Here is a 22,822-nt window from a genome sequence, read left to right as displayed (position 1 = left end):
TAGAATGAAAAGTATTTACAGAGAGCCATAGTGGTTTGAGCGTTGGACTACGACTCTGGAGTCCTGGGTTCGATTTCCAGCTTCGCCATAAAACCCAGTGGGTGACCTTGGGCAAGTCATGCTCTCTCAGCCTCAGGGGAAGACAATGGCAAACCTCCTCGGAACAAATCTTGCCAAGAAAAGCCCATGACATGTTCGCCTTAGGATCGCCGTAAGTCGGAGACGACTTGAAAGCACGCAACACACACGCAATATCAAAACAATTCACCTTCAAGTCAAAAGAGTAAAATGCAGTTACGAAGATGAAAAAGCTCTTTAAAATAATTCACTTAAAACAGTACAGCATCCCCAGCCCTTTCTTTTAAAACTTTCTGTTTTAAAAGGAGCTGAAATGGTGCCGGGGTTAAATGCAGCTACTGCAGCCACAAGGTTGTGAGTTCGATCCCAGAGGCTCCTAGGTTGACTCAGCCTTCCATCCTTTCGTAGGTCGTAAAAAGCCGTACCCAGCTTGTTTGGGGCAATTGGCTTACAGATTGTAAATCGTTTGTTCACTATGAAGCGGTATAGAAATGTAAATGCTATTGCTAAAGCTAAAAGCCTGTCTGTATTAAAAGGCTTTAGCCTGGACAAGGAGAGTCAGGGTCGACTCATAAAGGGAGATGCGGCCTCCCAGATAGCCTGGACCTGGGCCATATAGGACTTTATGTCAAAACCAGCACTTTGAATTGTGCTTGGCACCCTTAAGTGTGGAAAGAATGGAAGCCCAAGTCAAGACAAACCCATTTTTGACATTCTTCAGAACACTTTAGAAAGCTTATCTCATCAATCTTTGTTGGTTTTCGCTGGGCTACTTTGGAATTCTGCTCTGGGAAGAAGATAAAATACATTGTGGAGATAGGAGACATTAATCCACATCGATTTTTTCCCCCACTCATTCACATACGAAGCATGTTTGAGCCTCAAAACCCCTATGGGTCTCACCCGAACGTGCTCAAACCAATTTCAGATGTCCTGGAAGTTTTTCCCAGGCTCTCTGTTTCTAAGTGCTGAAAGTAAATTTTTAAAGCAACTAGATATTGTTGCAAGATACACCCAGAAACATCCATAGCATTGTTTCTGCTTTTGCACTACTTTTGAAAAGAAATGTTGTGGTGTGCCTTTAAGTTGTTTCTGACTTATGGTGACTCTAAGGTGAATCTATCATAGGGTTTTCTTGGCAAGATTTGCCAACATGATGGCAGTTGGAACATGGAGCAGTAGCTGCGGTGCCAGCGGTGCCAAGGCACAATGGAGCTATGCCTGGCAGGAATGGCAATTGGAGCATGGAGGAAGGATCTCTCACCAGATGCTGGGCAAAAGCTGTACTTGGCTGCTCTTTTCTCACTCTGAGCCCAAAGCAATGACCTCTAATTTCTAAATTTGGAATTCTAAGCACTTCTTCTGAAACAGTGCGCCCCAGGATTCCATAGGATGTTGCCCTGGCAGTTAAAAATGGAAGTCTCTTGCCGTAATTGTGCGGCAGGAAAGGACCCCTGGAGATGCTGCGGTTGAATCTGTGACCTTCTGCGCACAAAGTGGTGCTCCGCCACAGAAGTACAGGCCTCCCCCTGAAAAAGGACGTCTTGATCTTTCACCATTCGGGCGAAAGCAAGAATGCGAGAAGGCCAATAATCCCTGACATTTCTTCCTCAGATCTGCTGAAATCTGCTTTGCTTTGTTTTGCTTTGTTGCCTTCATTGGTGCCATCTCTCCTGAAATCCTTAGCACTGTAGTTCTGTGTGATAAAAATGGTCTCTATTCATTATATATATATATTAATGAAGGCAATCCTGCAGGGCTATTACCATTCATTCCCCACTTCAATTCCCCCTTTTTCCTCAAGGTTATAAGGCATATTATAGCTTCAGGGTTTAGAAATGGTGTCTATTAAAATTATCTGCCTTTTTACAAATGCAAAGTGAATGTGCCCATAATCTTGAAAGCAATTGTTGCTGAGAAAGGAGAGGGTTCAGGAATGAGAAAAACCCAACAACGTAGATTGATTATTTTTGCACGTTTAAACGTTCATTGGTGGAGTAACTGGAGTGAAACTCAGAATGTATCTGAAGAAGGAGGCTCAAGTCTACCAAAGCCAATGCCGAAAATTTAAAATAGCAAAAAATAAATGACATTTAAAATAAATTTCCACAATGTAGAAATACCTTTTCAGTCCTTTCGTGACAATATTTGATCGGCACAGGCTTTCAGTCCAAATATCAGACAAGCCATCACCAAATGTTGGCATCTGGTTGACTTGGAAGAGTATATGAAATTCTGTGTTGTTGTTGTTGTTTTAATTGTATCTATATTGTTTATAGTTATTACTTTAGCACAGAGTGGTGGCGATGATAGAATTTAAAAGATGTCTGTCTCCAAGTTTTCATTTACAAGACTATGCACAACCCTGTCTAGAGGAAAGGGAAAGGAAAGCTTTGGCAATGAAACTTGTCTGGTTATCAGGGAATCAAATGATGGATGGCATTGCCACTCTCCGAATCAACATGTCAACCCAAGTTTAAACTTTAAACCTCTTTATTGAGATGCCGCTGCTGCAGCACAGGGGAGAAAAGCCAGAGGTTTGGCTTACTCCTGAGGTGCATACGGACGAATATGAAAAAAGTCAAGCTGGCAGAGTGCAAGGGGGTGAAAACACAATGGGTTGTGTGTGCAATTCTCTAACTGTCTTTGGAATGCAACTCCCATCACCCTTGGCTCCTAACTGTACTGGCCAGACCTATGGAAGTTGAAGTTCAAGAACAGCTGGAGTGCCAGTACTAGACTAGAAGGTTTGGCTTAGATGTGGGGGGACCATGATTCAAATGCTGGCTCAGATCACGGGGATTATAAAGCCTCATGCCCACCACTAATTTGGACAGCAGTTTGGACTACTGCAGTCCAGAAGGAAGAGGAGAAAGCAGAAAAAGAAGAAACGCAACAAGAGGAGCAAGAAGAGGAAGAGGAAGAGGAGGAAGAATATGAAGAGGAGGAGGGAAAGGGGGAGGAGGAGGGGGAAGGGGAAAAGGAAGAGGAAGAGGAAGAAGAGGGGAGGAAGAGGGGGAGGAGGCAGAGAGGGAGAGGGAGAGGAGAAAAAAAGGAAAAATAGAAGGAAGAAGAGGAGGAGGAGGGAGAATGGAGGAAGACGGGGGAGGAGGAAGGAAGAGGAGAGGAGAGGAAGAAAGAAGAAGGAAAGGGAGAGGAGGAAGAAGAGGAGGAGAAAGAAGAGAGAAAGGAAGGAAGAGGAAGAAAAAGGAGGAAGAAGAAAAAGAGGAGGAGGAAGAGGTGAGAAGGAGGAAGAAAAAGAGTGGAGGAAGAGGCTAAGAAGAACGAAGAAGAAAGAAGAGGGGACAAGGAGGAGGAGGAAAGAAGAAGAGGATGGGAAGAGGAAGAGGAGGAGGAAGGAAGTAGGAGGAAAGGAAGATGAAGAAGAAGAGTTCAAAACTAGTATGGGGTTTATTAATTGTGTAGACAACCCCCCAGTTTCTGTTCCTCGAACATATATGGAGTAATTCCATTACGTCTTTGTGTTCCACAGGACTTTACAAAGCTACATCATGTAAACACAATGGTTACCTTCTGTGAAGTGGTTCCTCATATCTTCCCTTTATTAGCACCCCTTAACGAACGCCCTCCCTTGATGGGAATGCAGGCATTCCTATTTCTAGCAAGACCTCACTGGAGGGATGCAATTTTAATTACAACTGGCTGCATTTATTTGATTTGATTTGGTTTAAAAAAAGACAGCCATCTAATCAAGTTTAAATGAAATGCCTTTTTAAGGACATGTTAATTTTCATATTCTCAGGCATATGAGGCACTGGCAATATGATATTTATTAGAAGTAGGCCTCTGTCGTTTCTGTCTCCGCCATGAAAGTAAAAGAAGGAGAGCAAATCTGGGAACGGGAGACCTAAATTAAAAGTCAAACTGATCGCACCTTTCCGAATTAATATCTTCCCCCTGTTTTGAGTTGCACAGAAGATAACTCAAGGGATGAATAGAATAGAGACATTCACACGGCATGCCAGCCATATTAAATAATATAAGAATGGATGCATTTGCTATCAGGAGCCCAAAGAAAGTCTAGAATTGAAGAGGCGTATCTTGCTGTATACGGCTTGGTTTTCCCCATGGTTAGGAGAGAGGCATGCTTATGAAGGGGCAAGGAAGGAACAAGCAAAGCTTCCAGGAAAAGCAACAACTGAGTTCTCCTCAGGACATAGTCAACTTAAAAGCATATCCCGGTGATAGCGAGCAGCTTACAAAATCCTGATGATCTAAATTAAAATCAACATAACATGAAGTAATGCATCAAGGCCCCAGAAGAACACCGATCCAGTTGCAACCCAACAGTTCCCTTTCGGGAAAGGGATGTCTGTTGATTTTTCAGCTATGGGAGCGAGCAGTTCATTTTTGGTGTCACTTGATAACTGGGAATCTTGGGTGGCAATCCGACATCCCTTCAACACAGTGTAAATATCTGCGCACAATACACTATGCAGGGGCTACACACCTCCAAGCAGAGTAGCAACATTGTGCAAAACTGGACCATGACTGATGCACAAAGCACAACTGCAATGAACAAGATATGATGTGCATCCACAATATACTAGACACAGTGTGTCACTGCAATGCACAACAGGCAACTTTAATATGCAATGCACAATCACAAGGTACAGGGGGCATTCACACTCATTTATTTATTTATTTTGTTCCAAGGCGATGCGGATCACCGCACTGATGCATATCGAGTTTGTTGTTCCCATTACGTTTTGGGTTCATGAATCTCTTTGAGTCATTTTAACCCTCGTGGTATTCACACATGCCATCATTTTGGGTTAAAATGGAGCCGACTCCTTTTCTTTAACAACACAGAGCAATCTGAATTGATTCAGAAGCGTATTCACACTGCGAAGATGCGGATCAATGTAGATCTTTCAGGAAACTCAGGGGAGAAAACGGTATCGACTATCCCGGGCTAAGTGGGGTTTTTTGCCACCCCCCAAGGCAGTGTGTGGACACCAAGGATTAAACCCACATTCATCCCATGTCATTTTCATAGTGTGAATAGGGCCCTACTAGATGTGTCTGACCACAAATGCCAGAGAGCCTTCCAAAAGGAAACTATGCAACACAAGCCACTGCAATCTATAGCTGAGTCTCCTAGCTGTTGCATGGTGCATCCATGCCAGGTTTTGGTCTAAACTTTAAAGGAGTGGTTGGGAAGTATTAAATCCTGTCCCCAAAAGAGGGTCAACAGCTGGACAGGTCCTTTGAAGTCCCATTGGGAATTAAAATCCAGAGGGAATTCACTGTCCCTGAAGAGAGTAGATTCAGCAGAGTAGATTCACAAGCCACCACTATCATGCACTTGCCAACCTCCCTGTCTTTTTTCTTGGCAAGAAATAACTGGCACAGATATATAGAAAAACAGATTAGATGCAGGGTGGGGAGGCTCTTGTTTATCATGGGAATCATGTGGCCCTCCAGAGGTTGTTGGACATGAATTCCTAATATTCCTCACCATTGCCTATGGTGGCTAATGCTGGGAGTTATAGTCCAACAAGCATCTGGAAGTTTGCATGGTTCCTGTTGTGCCATTAGTAGTTGGCTATTGTGGTAGAACAGAGAAGGCAAGGCTGAGGAGGTGGATTATGGCAGACAGAAGAGAGGTAATGGGAGAAAGGAAGGACTTACTGGGCCCTTTAAGTCACTTATTCCCCACTTCAACTTAAGGGTACATAACTGCCTATAGTTTCATAGTTCTGCACATGTGACACATGCACAAACGCACACCGCTCACACACACTTACATTTACACAATGGTGCAGTGTAAATTGTGGCATGCAAGAACAACCTCTATAGTAACATACCCCAGTGAGAGTCCAAAAATGTAGGTGGTTGTGCCGATCTAAAATTGTGCTAACGTGTTGTCATCCCCACCAGGAGCAGGGCTTTTCTAAAGTTGCCAGCTCAGAACCAAGCCACCTCAAAACACCTTGGATTACCACAGGGATAGGTCATAACAATACATTGTTGGAAAAATCAATTTCCTTTCCACCTATTTTTGGGAACTGCAGCTGAATTCAGAAGGAAGAGAGGAGTCCAAGGGGGATGGCAGATGATCCTATAGTTCCTACTCACAAAAACCCTGGGGCTTAGATGGTGTGATCCCTGACTCCTCTACGCAACTGCATTTATGTCCCTAATACCCTGGTTGCGTATTGGACTAGTCCAAGAAGGAAATTACTGCTCTTCTTTACACTCTTCTTTGACTCTGGTATTATGCACATATTAAAGGTGTGCACAAAGTTAATTAACCCTTTACCATGTCTGCTGAGAAACGAATGCTCAACTTGGTGCAAAAAATAACACATTATTGTGACAGTCAAATGTTCAACACTGCTCTTAGAATAGAACATTTTGTGGAAGTGACAGGATGAATTCTCAACAACGCCTGAGCTTTGCAGATCAGCTGCTTTTGACAAATGCATCCACCTTCTGAAAAAGTGATCAAATGACTAAGGCAAAATGGCTCATCTTTCATGGGGAACAGAATGCTCTTCTTTCATCCAGCCATCATAATCTCTGTCTAAAACGGTAGAAAGAAGAGGAACATGAAACATTTGTGCGCCGGAGTTAGGCCAAGCATAAGAGAGTTCTCTCCTCTGTCTTGTAAAAACTTGGCTGCGTAGATCCAACTGTATCCAAAGCTAAGGAATGCCTTTCTCTAACTGACTATGTAATATAATAAAAACTATCATAAAATCCTGAACACATCTGATTCTGGCTAAGCTAAGAAGGACCAGACTTTTAGTATTTGGTATGGGAAACATACCAAAGGATCTCCAAGTAGGGCTTGGAAAGAATCCTGCTTGAAACCCAGTGGATGCTTAATGCTAGCGTGGCCCAACACATTTTCGAAGCTCCCTTCCCATGCTCATTGCAACAGCTATATAAACAGTGACCAAAAAAGTAGGGAAGGGAAACTGAAACTGAAGCGTGTGCCGATTTTTACCATTCCTTCTCTTCTTTGTTCTTGCTGGCGCTGCTATGGCTCACATGAAAAAGAAACGGGGGACATTTTTCCCCCAACATTCACCTTCCAACTAAATACGCTGCTCTCCCTCTTTCAGACGCTTGTCTCTTCTCCGTTCTACAAAAGGTGACACTTTCGAGCAGCCTTTTCTTCCCCCTGCGCTGCCAGTTTGAGGCACTCTTTAAAGCAACTCAAGTGGCCTCTGATGTGAATGCTCAAGGTCAGTCCGGACCATGTTCCAAGTGACTTGGTCTCGGCATAATTGGACAAATGGGAGCCTTTCTCCGGCTTGTCTAAAGGGATTTCGGCGGGAACAAGATGTAGCCCTCGCTAGAATCACATATTTATCAGGGTGGACTGGTGTACGCATCACTCTAGAGGAAAAGCCAGGGAGCTAGCGACGACAAGCGAAATGTGTACAAGTGTGTTCATACACATGGGCACACACAACACATATGAGAGAGAAAGAGAATTATATTGAGAGAGAGGGAGAGATCTTGAACACTGAAAGAACAGTAGGCGCCTAATGGAATTTTATAATCCTATATTTAATAAGACATCTATTTCCAAACTCAATAATAGATGCCATAGCTAATGCATCATAAAATTTAATTCGATCTTCTGCCACAGTGTCTTTGATCTTAGCATGCTTCTCCATCCGGTTGGGAATTGTCTGGACCTCCAGATGCTGCTGAACCTCTCAACATAGAGCTGATGAAAGTTGCAATTCAAGAGTATCTGATACACCACACAGTTCCCGGCTCTGGGCCACATCCTTTTCTAGCACAAGACCAAGAAACACATAGGTTGGATCATGAATGGTCGTGGTTGTAATGGACAGTGATGCCACATCTAAAATGTCTGCCCATGGTTGGTCCAAACACAGCTCTCATCTCTTGCTTTCTCCAGGTGGCAACTGCATGCTTCTGCAGTAGTTTCCCTGAACTTGGCACCTTTCTTTAAAAGTAAAACTGATCATTGCTTATTCTGGTACAGGAACTGTATGGGATGAAGAAATTAGCAAGGTTTTACCAGGTGCCCATAAGGTGAACATCATAGACACAAGCAATGCTTCTCTGAAAAGCTATCTTATAATAAAGTTTTAACCTCTGATATCTCGGTCTTCTTCCAACTTCTTTCTCCCATCCCTAAATGAATACTACGCTCTTCAAAGGAAGCAGCGTTTCTTCTGGCCAGATGATCATAAGGTGGGTCACCATCATTATCCAGAGGCATCCCACCCCAATTAGCCTTCCCAGTTCCTTCCTTTTCACCGGCTTCTGCCAATTCTTTAATTTGATTCTCCCAGAGATAATTAACGATCCTCTTTCAGGAGCAGCAGGATCGCTCAACAGATCTATTTTTCTGTCAAATAAATACTTCATTAATTCCCCTGAAGAAGTCCTTCATCTCCCCTTCAAAAGAAGCCCAGTTCTCCTAAACAGATGAGGTTGCTCCAAGTTTGGCGGAGACCCGAGGCTGCAATGTGCCACAGTCTCCTCTCACTCACTTGGTTCTGAAAAACAAGCAAGAGCTCCCCGATAAAACTCTCTTTTCAGCTGACTCTCACACATCATAGGCTCCCATCACCACTTTACATTCCTTGGTTAGGAAGGAAGATCATATTTACTATGTATATATCTATCTACTATTATCTGTGTCTGATTCATTCATAAATGCCCTTCCAAAATCTAAGCTCTCCTACCTCAAGTCTATGGGCCAAACAGACAGGCCAAAATAAAGCTGCTTTGGGTCGTTTTGGAGGTATGCCATTTGAATGACACATGCATCTTAAAAGGCCAGAAGTTGCGCCAAAGTTACGCTGCAATCCATAGGATTGGAGCATAGCTTTGGCGCAGCTTCCAGCCTCTTAGGACGCATGCATCATTTAAACAGCATACCTCCAAAGTGACCCAAAGCAGCTTTATTTTGGCCTGTCTGTTCGGGCTCTATGTAAACTGCCATGGTTGCATCCTATGGATGTTTGGGATTTGTCATCTGGTGAGGTATTAGAGCTCTCTGGCAGAGAATTGTAAACTGCAAATCTCAGGACTCCAGAGGATGGAAAGTTAAAGAGGAGTCACAGTACTATAACCATGTAGTGAGATGTACGATTCAAACAACAGCAGGAGGAGCACTCTCCCTTGGCTTTTGCTCAGGAACGACAGGGCGAGTGGAAGAGCATATATGGGCTGGCGGAAAATGAGATGGGTTTGCTATCATTCCAATTTCAATCCTGAAAAAGCCTCAGCTATGCCCATCACGTTTTCTGAAAATAGAATGCAGCAACAGATGTTTGGGAACGACATCAACAGACATCTGTTCATATTAGAAATGTTAAATCCTTCCTCCCATCTCTGGTCTGGTCAAAGTCCATGCATTGCCCAAGTATTATTGGACTTCAGATCTAAAGGGAGCCTATTGGGCTACATAGTTTAGAGGGTGATATTTGCGACATAGCTTCTGATCCATTTGCACCGTTTATGTGTAGAAAGGCCTTTTTTTCTCTTCTCCAAACATGCCCTAGGATCTCTGGACACAAAGAGGAGGTTTATATGGGAAAGGGATTTACTGTGGGAGAGAAGCATATGTCCGTTTAGATTCCGTTATGTAACTAAATTGGTGTTGGGGGACCAGGATTACTATGTGCAGGGAAATCAACAGTTGTAAACAAATGGACAGCGTTGACGGGAGCAACTCAAATGAGTACAGATTGTTGGATGTGAACCAAATTAGGAAGGAAACTGGCATGGCTGAATGACAGAGGATGGGTTTAGTCCCTGGGATTGCCCTTTCGAAAGATGGCAGTGAGTCAGTGATGGGTGAGAAGTCCTCAGCCTGTGACCAGAAAGAAAACCACCTCTAGACAGAATACATAAGAACAGAGGAACAGCACCACTGGGTCAGACTATTGGCACCTGGGGGCTTCTATCATCTGTCTGTCTATCTATCTATCTATCTATCTATCTATCTATCTATCTATCTATCATCTATCTATCTATCTATCTATCTATCTATCTATCTATCTATCTATCTGAGACAAGTGGCAACCAGTGGCTTATATTGTCTGTCTGTCTGTCTGTCTGTCTGTCTGTCTGTCTGTCTAGCTCAAACCAGTGGCAACCAGTGGCTTCTATTATCTACCTATCTGCCTGCCTGCGTATCATCTGTCTATCTATCTTTCTAAGTCCAGTGGCAGCCTGTGGCTTCTACTGTCTGTCTGTCTGTCTGTCTGTCTGTCTGTCTGTCTGTCTATCTATCTATCTATCTATCTATCTATCTATCTAAGACCAGTGGTGGCCTATGGCTTCTACAATCCTGTCTGTTTGTCTGTCTGTCTGTCTAAGACCAGTGGCAGCCAGTAGCTTCTTCTATCTATCTATCTATCTATCTATCTATCTATCTATCTATCTATCTCTGTCCTGACCTCTATCACAAGATCTCAAGATGGCGTACAAGTTGAACAATTTAAAATGATGAAAATAATTTGAATAGACTAAAAACAATATGAAACACAATTAATCAGTCAATAACAGGTTTAAAAGAGGACAACGGTTTTAAATCATGCTCTGGGCTGAATGCTGAGTGGGCTGTAGCAGGTAGACCATGGGTCCTGGAAGTGTTGCAGCATGCGTTTGCATACAAAACGGTTACATTACACTGTGCCTTACACAATCTTGTCCAGAGAAATGTCTCCTTTATCTTTTACACACCACACAATAGTAGCACTTTGATACCACCTTCTTCCATGGCTCCATTTTATGACACCCTGGTATTTTTTAGTTTAGCGAGCTATTTAAAATGCTGTGCCAGAGACCTTTAGCATGCCCATGGCAGGAGGGAACCCTGGCGGTTATTAAGTGATATCCACCTGTTATTATTGCATAGTATGAAAGAGATCTTCAGTGATATTCCCAGGAATAATTTGATACACTTCCATCATCTCCTTCATTGGTAGCTTCCCCATCCTAAGTCCTCGGCTAAATAGCTAAAAAGGACTTTTCTTCATAGAGCTGTTGCTTCGTTCCTGGGTTAGGTGAACCACTTGCCCAGATCTTTAAAGTGAATGCAGGACTTAAACACACATACCCCTCTGTGCTGCGCATCTCACTCCAGAGAGTCAAAGGATAGATGGATCCTGTGCGCTCCAGAAGCAAGACTTAACTGTAAGCAGCCTTGCTATCGGTGTTCTCCACCAGCAGCTCCACCATCCTGAATAAAACATGAATGGTAATTTATTTAGCAAGTAAGTCTTGGAGAGGGTGGTGTGCTGTTTTATTCCCATGGTTTTCACTTATATACATTACCTAAAATGAAGCCTGCTTTCTGCTTGGCGTGTGCTGGCATTTTGACACTGGCGAGTAAGGGATCCGGGGAGGTTTTCTTTATAATGTTGAAAATTGTTCTCAAGCAACGTTGTTGTACATCTCCTTCCATCTTTTACCAGCGACTAGTAAGCTCTGAGGAGGATCTCAGATATGCATTCAAATCAATGATTTATTTTGCAATCCATTTATATCCTATCCTGTCTCCCACCCCATTAGAGTCTCTCAGTTCATATCTAGCAAAATGCCTGCTCTTATGATGGGCAATGGAAGAGGACAGGAGTGTAACTAGTATTAGATAGGGACCGGCTTTAGAAAGTCAGAGCCTCACGTCTCTGTCTGCTCCCCAAACATCTGTAATTACTGAACAGGGTACTGTTAGCAAACAGATTATCAGTGGTCGGTCTTTAGATTAAAACAAACCAGTCTCCCCTAATTTTCCAAGACATGTAAGCCAATGTCTTTTTTTAAAACAACGTGGAGACAGATGAATAACAGCATCAAAGCAATTGAAATTGCACAACAAGGTGACCCAAATAATTTGTCAAGGGCCCATGCATTACAGGAATATACCGTGCAAGTTAATGAGCGTATGCAAATAGAGCTCTGTTTACATTTATCTCCTTGCTCAAATTGCTTTAAAGCATCAAGAAACATCTGACTTTGTCAGAGCTTTGTAGGAGAGAGGCGGGAAGCTGGGGAGGGCCCTTTGCAGATTTGAATATAAAGGCCTGTTGGGATTGTGGCTTTCCATCAGTGTCCTCATCTCCAGAGACTGGCACTAAATGCTGGATCATAGGACTTTATGAGGTTATGCTTTGCTTTCCATCTCCAGATGAAAATGGAAGAAGGTTTACAACACCCAGGTCATAGAAACAGGGACCATAGCCTTGCCCATAAATGAGCTCTTTTCCTAACTACTACCACCATTGCATACCCGCCAACTGCCCCAACTTGGCAGAGACTGACCCCATTAATCCTCTGTTGTCCCACTTTTCAGCTCCCTTCAAAATGTCCCAGTTTCTCTGTCCTCCTGCTGCGTTGTCCTCTGCTTACTTCAATGGGTACAAAGTCAGTTCAAAGTGCAAAACTAGTTTGCATCCAATGAACTCTGTTGTGGGAAGAGAAGGGGTAAAATCTTACCCTTCCCAGTAAGATCAGGCAAAAGCAAACTGTGCCAGACTCTCCTTGCTTATGTGTTCTTCCTTACTGATTGCTTTTGTCATCTTGACCACACTCTGATGTTGCTTACTGGTTTTCATCTGCTACATCTACTAGAGCAACACAGTCAGCAATGGCTACTGGGACCCACAGGGCCAGAGAAAGGGCAGATGAAGCTGTCCTCTAGGGCTATTTGCTGCCCAGACTTACTCTGCTGAACATATTCTCTGAGCAAAGGCTGCATCCACACTGTAGAAATAATCCAGTTTCACACCACGTTAACTGCCATGGATCAATGTTATGGAATTCTGGGATTTGTGGTTTATTGTGGCACCAGAGCTCCTACTACGCAATAAAGCCTTGTATTTCTCTTGAAATGACAGCAACAATCCCTGAAATTTCATCATTACATTAAATTAGCCAGAGTAGATTTTATAAATCCTTTTTGGTTGGCCATTGGTTTTTAAAAAGTGACATGGTCCATGGCCACTAAAGTAGCTCTCCTTCATCTTGTGTAGCTGATGCCCTGAGAATTAAGCCCCCCGCCAGATGGAAGCCCAGAAAGCAAAAGCAACTTCAAAAAGAAATATTGAAGATGAGTTCGGCTGCGGAACCTGACCTGCCTGCCAAAGCATCTTTGGCATGTCACTTTGGAGAATGGCCATAGCAGAATGGAAGCGCATGGCTTAGCGAACAGGTTGCTGGTGTCAACATCTGGGCAAGAGGACTAAAAATGGGGCAAGTGTCGACGTTGCAAAGAAAAGCCGAGATCTCTTCCTGCTACTGCATAAGAGGATCGCAGTGTTACATATATGCCTTGCTCTCCTTCATAATTGATAGCGACTTGAAAAATTAATTTACTTGCTAATGAGCCTATCTGGTGGGAAAGCAGAGGGGAGCATAGGAGGACCTAGAAACAAATGCAGCTATGTGGTATCATCCCATTTTTCCTGCTGAGTAATTCTCTCTGCGTGGGCAAAGCCAACAACAGCGGGAAAAGCTGGTGCAAATTGCTGGGTAGCCTGCAAAGGGACCCAAGGCCCAACTATGGACCTGGACAGACAGGCCAGAATAAAGCTGCTTCAGGTCACTTTGGAGGTATGCTGTTTAAATGATGCATGTGTCCTAAGAGGCCAGAAGCTGCGCCAAAGCTGCACTCTAGTCCTTAGGACTGGCGCATGGCTTTGGTGTGGCTTCCAGCCTCTTAGGACACATGCATCATTGCCTTAGGCAGCCCAGAAAGAGTGCAAGAGAGCAATACAACACTGATCGCATATCCCCTGGAAACGTTGTTAGTTCAGCCTTCAAAATTTATTTATTGATAGTATTTATACCCTGCTCTACAGCTGGAAAGGCTCTCGAAATTGCTTATAAATCAATTGCAAAAAGGCAAAACAATCTCTGATGTAAGACTTATAATGTTAATATAAAAAAGACATAACACATAAAGAAAAGGAGAGAAGGAAGGGAAAAGAAAAATATGCACTCTCAGAGGCTGCATCTGCACTGCTGAAATAATAATCCAGTTTGACACCACTTGAACTTCTATGGATCAATGCTATGGAATTGTGGGATTTGTAGTTTGTTGTAATTTGAGTCCCATACCAGGGCTGGAAGGAATGGAGCAACGGTTCGTGGATAGTTATGGCCCAATGTCCCACTATCCAAACTTAGTCTGAATGAACTTTTTTGCCTGAGTTAGCTTGGCTGTGCGGTGGTGCTTATTTACTATGAACCCAGGTTTCTGTTGGCGCTTAAAAATTCAAGAGGCACATTAATTATTACCAAGCGCTGAATGGCAGATGCTGAATGGTATTTAAAGATTACTGGGCCGAGGTAGGTCAGGTTATTTTGGTTTGGCTCTCTGGAACCCCCGGCAGCTCTCCATTAAAGCTGATTAGGCGACAGGAACCAGATTGCCTGCTTTCATCGCGGGAAATTCATCATATCGAATACCCTTGTTATGTGTGTCAAAGCAAGAGGGAGGAGGGCAGAGGGTCTCGGCCAGTGTAGTGTCTGCCACACCGCTTGTCAATATTGCCTCCGCTGAAAGAATGGGGCTCCCTCATGCTTCCTTAATGGTATGTCATGGAGAAATATACATTATTAGCCAGCACTGTGGGGGCAATAGTGATAGTGCTGCATTAGCTTCCTTGAGCATCTCAAGGCTAGCTCTAGCAACTTGGGACATTATCGCACTGGACATTGCCATCCTCTGAGGCCGAGAGAGTGTGATTTGCCCAAGGTCACCCAGTAGGTTTATATCGCTGAGTTAGGATTCAAACTCTGGTCTCCAGAGTCATAATCCAGTACTCAAACCATGGAGACATTATCAGACAAGGGACGGGAGCAAAACCCGTCCTTATCCCATCCGTGACAGCAATCGCACATAAGACATTCACACACATCCGTGCCGATCTTGTCATTAAACAGCTCTTGAGGCCCTCTTTTTAATTTTGGCGGGTGGCTCAAAATGGGTCCAAACCAGGTTGCTGTTGTTGTTGTTGTTGTGTGCCTTCAAGACTTTTCCAGTTTATGGTGACCCTAAGGTGAACCTATCACAGGGTTTTCTTGACAAGATTTGTTCAGAGCGGGGTTCGCCTTTGCCTTCCTCTGAGTGTAACTTGCCCAAAGTCACCCAGTGGGTTTCCGTGGTTGAGCAGAGATTCGAACCCTGGTCTCCAAAGTTGTAGTCCAACGCTCCAACCATTACACCACGCTAACTGCCCCAGCCATACCTTATATGAACCCAAAGTTATTACTTCTCTAGGAAACTTTTTTTTAGGACTGTGTTGCCTTCCCTTTCTCTCTTTCTCTCTTGCTCCCATTTTGGAGAGATGCCATCTGCTTCCATTGCAAAAAGTTTCTTTTAATAAGCCTCTATCTAGATTCCAGATCTTTTCTCCAGCCGTACTTTGTGACCACATGGGCACCGGTATATATTGCAATGGGCTGCCTAAGGTAATGAGCTGCTATTAATATTACTGGAGGGATGGCGTTACACAAAACGTTATCAGCCAGGATGGAGGCAGGAGAAGATGGACAAATCCAGAAATAGTCTCTTGCAGCCTTGGGAAATGTTCCTCCAGGCTTTGGCAGAGGTCAGAAGTTTAAACCATTCTCTTACAATGACAAATGCTTCTCCTTCTCCCTCTTTATTTTATGGCCTTTCTTTATTTCCACTTATTTAATTTCCTTTGTTGGGTTTGCAGCTTTCCTGCTGAAATGGCTTCTTATGAGCCTCCATTTTTGCACGGTGCTGACATTGGCAAGGAGAGATGAGGGAGTGAAAGCAGGGACCTCAAAATGTTGTTGAACTGCATCTCCCATCATCCCTCACCTTGGCAACATTGGCAAGGACCAATGGGAGCTGTAGTCTAACAGCTTCTAGAAAGCCAAAAGTGTTCCGCTTCTGCTGTACTGCAAGCATCCAAGGGACAAACTAGATTTGACATTGATCAAGGCACTGGTCCCTTAGTGGCTCTTTCCCATGCGCCATTGACATCTATGGCTCTGTGATCTATGTTGTGCTTTTTCCACGCCATTGACTTCTATAGGCCTTGCAGAAGCAGTGAATCCCTCAAGAAAGATCATGCTAGCAACTGACACTCAACTTTTGTTAACAAGACATCCCCAAAGGCAAACCAGATCAGAAATGAGCAAGTATCCATAAGCAAGGACAGTTAGTGTATAGCCGCATAAAATGGAAAGCGAGACACACAGCCCCAGGGTGCATGTCTGTAGCCAAAAAACCCAGTCACAGTGGTGTAGCATTAAATGATGAAGTGAAGCCACTCATCCTGATGGTCCCTGCAGTCAGACCCTCGTTAATAATAATAATAATAATAATAATTTATTTATAGCCCGCCTCTCTGATACGAATCATACGATCGAGGCGGCTTGCAATAATAATAAACTTCATACATATAAAAATGAATCCCATTATCCCCTCCCTCCCTTAAGCAAAACAATATGGAAAGTTAAAGTAATTTCTCAGACTCCACCAGGAGCATTCTGGGAAATTTAACACAGGCCTTGGCTTGGGCAGAAAGCTGACCTTGTGCCAGGTGACATCAACCCGGTCCCCAAAGTACATTCAAGCAGCTAGCTTCCCTGTCCAAGGAGTTTTTAAAAAGCAGACAGACACCACCTTTCTGTCTCCGCTCGATCATTTCGATGTGCCAAAATGATTTTACAAGGGTCGTTTGTTTCCACGTCTGGGGAAGGAAGTGATTAGGTTTCCAGTAATTATTAAAGTCCTTTTATTTCTCTGCTTTGCCCGAGAGGATCTATAACGAAAACAAATGCATCCACGGAGCCGGCACCTGCGACTTTTTGGGGGGCAAAACATAAACCTGACCTTCAGGCAAAGTGGGTGGAAGTCAGACAGCTCTATCCGGAGCCCTGGAGGTTCGGATGATGCAGATCTGTCCTGAAAGGCCAGTCAGACTAATACTGCAGCTGACATCTGTTGTCAACAGCGAGGAAACCATTACCCCCCCACTTCCAAACACAGTTGCAATATTTTTTTTGTCACAGCCAGTCACCAACAAATGTCCCTGCCTAGTCCAACAGAAGCTGTGATATCATTAGCAGAGCTTGGCAACATTACTTTTCCTTTTGCATCTATGACTCCCAAGCCACAGGGCCACTGGCTATTGGGTTATTCAGTTGCAATTATGGTTAAGCAAGCCCATTGAACAGAGGTGGGAATTGTGTGGCCCTCTGGATGTTGCTGGACCAGAGCTCACAGCGTTCTTCAAGTAACTTAGAAAGTAACTTGTCCAATGTGGGGGTTTTTCCCCCATTACTGGGACTATTGGGTGGCAGTTTCTGTTTGTAACTCAGAGAGTCCATTGAACAGAAGTGGAAATTGTGCAACCCTCCAAAACTCTTCTGCCTGTGCTGCTCAGTATTGCTTCAAAAAAATTGGTGAAGCTTTATAACACTAAATAAAAAATACAAAATAGCAGCAAAGGCAATACAAAAATTATACTACAAAGAATGTACCCTTTTCTCACCCCTCCTAAATGCACAACTGAAAATGCCACTACTTTACTCAAGGTGAAAAGAGCCTATTCCTTAGCCCTGGCAACTGCAGCTCCTCTCTATTTCTGGAGAGGACTCTGGAGATCAAGGTTCAAATGTTGGCTCGGCCATGAAAACCCATTGGGTGACTTTGGGCAAGTCACACTCTTTCAGCCTCAAAGAATGGCAATGAAGAAAACCTGGCAAGGAAACCCCAAGATAAGTTCACCTTAGGATTGCCATACGTCAGAAACGACTTGAATGCACACAAAAGCAACACATTCTGTTTCAAACTGAGGATTTTCCAAGCCCTACCTAAAGATCCCAAGGCCCAAATTGGGGACTTCTACATCAGGAGAGGGAATCTCCTGTTCCTCCAGAAATTGTTGGACTGCAATACCCAACAGCTCTGGCCAGCATAGCCAAGGGTGAGGAATGCTAAGACCTTCAGTCCAACAATATTCTAGAAGACCATATGCTCACCATTATTTGACATGCCATGTGCTCTACAATATGTTCCCTACTAATGAGCTATGAGCCATTCAGGCAAAGTTGGAATTACCTTTTTATTCCCTGTTGGGACCAGAGCTATACAACTGTCTTCTTTTCTGCAGCATTCAAGTACTCTTCTTTTCTCAGCAGTACACCAACTACAGAAAACCTAGTATCAAGATGATAATTAGGATAGGTTTTTCCCACGTTTGGTTCTAAATCCAGGCATTAGACATGCTTTATTTGCTCCCCGCATTGGTTTGTCAGGTCTTTTGACTTGATTTATCACCACAAGAGTCATTGCCTTCCAACAAATGTTGCCCACCATCCTTTCAAATCGCACGACCCATCCATTAGAAAGATGGCGGCTTTAATTTCTGCCCCGCCATCAAAATGTGGAAAAGTCTGGAAGCTAATGAGTCAGGCCCAAATAAAGAGGCTGTGATTCAGAGGGACATCGCTGCCATGCAGCTATTAAAAACAAAGATCCATTAAAAACAGGCCTGGCATCCCAAACTTAGGACCACAGACATGGTTGGCAACACAGGGATTGCGAGATACAACATTGAAGAGGCAGGCACTCAAACATGGGTGGATATCGGTACGTATTGCTTTATCCAACATTCAAATTTGTCATTCCAGACAGACACCCATTTTTACCTTGCCCCTTTTTACTTGTTTGCCCATTCGGGTGCTAAATGTGCCATTCAGGGGCACTGAACATGGTTTGCTGGGCATGCTGGCATTATTCAAACAGGCTGCCATGGTTACTTGGAAACATTCACTGTAGGGTTGGCCTTCAAAACCAAGCTTTCAATCCCACATGTAAAAGTGAAGGTAATGCTTCCATTATTGTTCCCAGCAGTTCTGTCTTCGGGTGATGCTCTAACCTAGGATTTTTGAATTCGTTATGAGAAAGAAAAATGCATCGTGTCTCTGATCATGCTAAGTTTGGGAGGAAAAGTCTGCACACAATGCTTTCTGGACCCAGAGTGGATTAGTGGCCATGACACATAAGAACACAATGTACTGGTCAAAGCACAACAGATTCTACCTCAACGTTTAACTGAGTTTTAGAGTCACAAAGGAGACTCAGAAAGCTTCTTATATAAATGAAAGCCAGTGGAAGTTGGTTGTTCCAATATCAATGGGGCATTAAATCTGCTCAGGGTTCTAATCCAAACTTGAAAGGAGTTGCCCAAGGGGCTAAACCCAATGCCCTAAATTTGGTTCAGTGCTTTTGAAAGCTCTTTAAAGTTAGGACTAAACCCTAGAGAAGATTTATTGCCCCACTCACAACAGCATCTACTGAACAAAATAATGGGGTCCCGTCATAAACTGATCTCTACTGTTAAGATGAGGAATGGGAATGCTCCCAAGGATCCTCCCTTCAGATTACCTCTCTAGGTTTTGGCCTTACTCAGAAGTAGACCCAGTGCATGAAGCATCCTCCATTTTGCATTCTGGAGGATGCAAAATGGTGGTCAGGTTGCCATTAGGGTGTCTGCTATTGCTACTTGCTGCAGTAATAATGGTAGAGAAAAATATACTTTTAGGGCAGAGATGGGCAATTGGATGCATATGTTCTTAACCCTTTTATTGGAATAAATGACATTTAAAAGTGATTGACAGGATTTTTGTTATAAGTGCAGCTTGGGAAAGTTATTTTTTGGGGACTACAGTCCCCAGAACTTCATCCATTGGGAAAGTTGCAGAAATTGCTTTCCCTTGCTCTGGTTGCAAACTATTAGGCTAGCTTTGGATATTGATCATATAGAGATGACCCAGATGAGAAAGGGTTTTGTATAGAAAAAATGCCTGGGTTAGAGACTGAGAAGGTTTTGCAGTAACTTTTAATCCCAAGAAGACATGCATAGAAGTGATCTATGTTTTGAATGCCTGAAAAATGTTGTACTGATGCCAACTGGTGAGATTCGCATTTGGTTCATGTCCCATTTTCTTCAGGGAGGGTCAGGCTAAGAATGCCTGGATTCCGTTCAGTCAAAACAAGACAAACATGAGCTTTACCTCCACGCTGATTCACACATTATTGATTCAATAGGTTTATGCTAGTCAGGCTTAACCAACTAGATCTGAGTAGCATTTGCACATACTTTCCTGTCTGCTGAACACATTTGTATCCGAGACATTAAATACATTTCAACAACAGCCAAACAAGGGAATCCATAAGCAATGAACTTTGGCTGAGATCCACTTTTTGAAACAGGATCGCTGCCGGGGACAGAAGCTGAATGCCAGTGAACCACAAAGGAACCAAGAGACCACTTTGAGAGATGAGGATGCATGTCCTATGCGCAGCCAAAGTAACTTAATACCTATGGGATGACCCGGCTTTCTTGGCAACATAACTCCATAATGACAACAAACTGCAGCCAAGAGTTATTTCATGGCATTGCAGCTGATTCTGGGGCAGAAGACAGTTGGCTGCCAACTATGGGCTGCTAAGAACAGCAACTTGGCGAATGATCGGTGACCAATCTTGTCTTAAAGGCTGGATTTTATAAGGCAGCGCAATGAAATATGAAGACGCTTGCCAGCATTTCACAAAAACACAACGGCAATCGGATTTACAGTGCAAGAACCTTTTTTTAATTTCCTTTTGTTGTTTTGTATAAGAACATTGTACTACATTTTAATGGCAATATGTCACTTTCTCCTACAAATGATACGGTCACTAGAATAGAGCGCCATACGATTCAAACATATGAAAAATAAAATATGACTTTTTTGTATATATATATGTGTATATAAATTCCCTCCCTTCCCCGTTAAAATCGCTTTTCTCTAAAATCATAAAAAGTTTCTCTTCCCCCGGTACATCATGTAAAGTAGTCTCAGCGCCGGAAGCCAAAGAAGGAACATATGTAGGGAAAAATAAGACAATAAATTAATACAGACATAAGGAAATGCAGGAGTATTGCAGGTATATCTGAAAGGTATTGAAAGGTATTGAAAGAAGAACAGCTTTTGAAACACCATTAAAGTCAGCTCCGTTCTTATAAGACCTGGCGATGGTAAACAAGGACATAAAAAGCAATATAGCCGGTTTCTTCTTCTTTTTAAAGCACAAAGGTCCACAACAGGAACGATTTCATATCAAAACAGAGACTTTTTCCCCCCAAGGGGTTGAAAGCAGGGAGAGAATAGCGAAACACAACCCAAAGGAGGTTTCTCTGCACCTGCCCTGTGTGAGATGATGGCATGCCCATTCATTTCAATGGGACCTGGGCAGAGGAACGGTCGAGGGAATCGTACCCAACGTTTCGAAGCAAGAGGGCAAGGGGCAGGAGGGATCCTAAGCACAAAAAGAAAACCGCGACAACTTTGGCACGTGTTTGTTAAAGGCCTTGGAAAGTGAAACAAATGTACAAACCCCTCCGAAAATTCTCTTGCGTGGATTTTTGTATTTTGGGGAGGGGGGTGTTGTAGGATATGGAATGTATATTTACTGGAATGTATATTTTAATGTTGTAAGCCACCCCGGTTGCGTTGCGCAGAGGGGCAGGATAGAAATACATTAGCCTGCCTATGGACCACTGTTGCTCAGTCCTTTTAGAGAGGCTTGATGTTCAAGCATTCAGCATTTAGCCTCCATGCTCTAAAAAGCTGCTTCTGCCAAATTCCTGTACATCGAGTGAAGGATTTTCTCCCATTTCCATGAGCAACAGGATTTGGGAATGAGTATGTAGCGCGACCTTGTAGCACCTTTGAGACTAAAGAAAGAAGTTGGCAACGTGAGCTTTCATAGACTTAAGTCTACTTCTTCACATTCATTTGGATCTGGGGAAGTAGACTCAAGTTTACAAAAGCTCCTGCTGCCAACTTCTTTCTTTAGTTAGTCTCAAAGATGCTACAAGATCACTCTACATACTGATTCTACAGACTAACATGGCTATATTTTAGAATCTGGGATTGTTACTCTTTGGACTAGACCTCACAGAATCAACCAGCCACCAAAACCAGTGGACTGAAGGATTTGGAGATTTGTGGTTCTACCCCTTAATTTTGCTGAGGGCATCAGATGACCAAAGATGAAACCAAATAACCTTGGACTCCCAATGCTGCGGAACCAGTCAATAGGCAGACACTGTCTCCAAAAACATTGCTATGAGATTCAGATTGACAGGTTCTCCGGCGGCGATAGATCTGCCTGTGGTTCACCACTAGTCCAGTATTCTGCTTCACAGAGAAGCCAGTTTGATGCTTCTTGGCAACAAGCGGACAGAAAGGTAGAAATCCATATGATGGTTGGTAGATTCTTAAGCAAGCCAACAACTTAAAGGAACAGCATGGGTGGCATCTCTCCAGATCTCCCAGTAGGTATAACAGCTCACATTTACAAGTCCCAAAACACCCAGTGTGGCCTTTCAAGCTACGTATCCTGCGGCGGTACCTCTCACATCAGCTGTGATGTGCAGGTGTTAGCAGGGGAGATTCCTTATCTCCATGTTTCCCCTGACAATTTATACAGATCAGGGTGCTGTGTGAGAGGCACAAGAGCAGGCGAGATCAGTTTTTCTAGACAGTTGGTAACTTTTTCCAGATCTCTGCTTTGGGAAAGACCACCCCCCTTCAAAGATTCATGTAAAACCCAGCAAAAGTTTTCAGTACATTCATCAGCCAACACAGAATGCAAATACAATCAGTAAAGCATAGCTCCAGAAATGGCTGAAGTGCATGGGAAAAAGGAAGGAAGGAAGGAAGGAAGGAAGGAAGGAAG

Source organism: Sceloporus occidentalis, unplaced genomic scaffold, assembly GCF_023333645.1.
Source record: "Sceloporus occidentalis isolate IW3139 unplaced genomic scaffold, rSceOcc1.0.p SCAF_10, whole genome shotgun sequence".
In the NCBI taxonomy this organism is placed as follows: domain Eukaryota; kingdom Metazoa; phylum Chordata; class Lepidosauria; order Squamata; family Phrynosomatidae; genus Sceloporus; species Sceloporus occidentalis.
The sequence above is the reverse complement of the archived record's forward strand: the minus strand, read 5'-3'. Positions refer to the sequence as shown.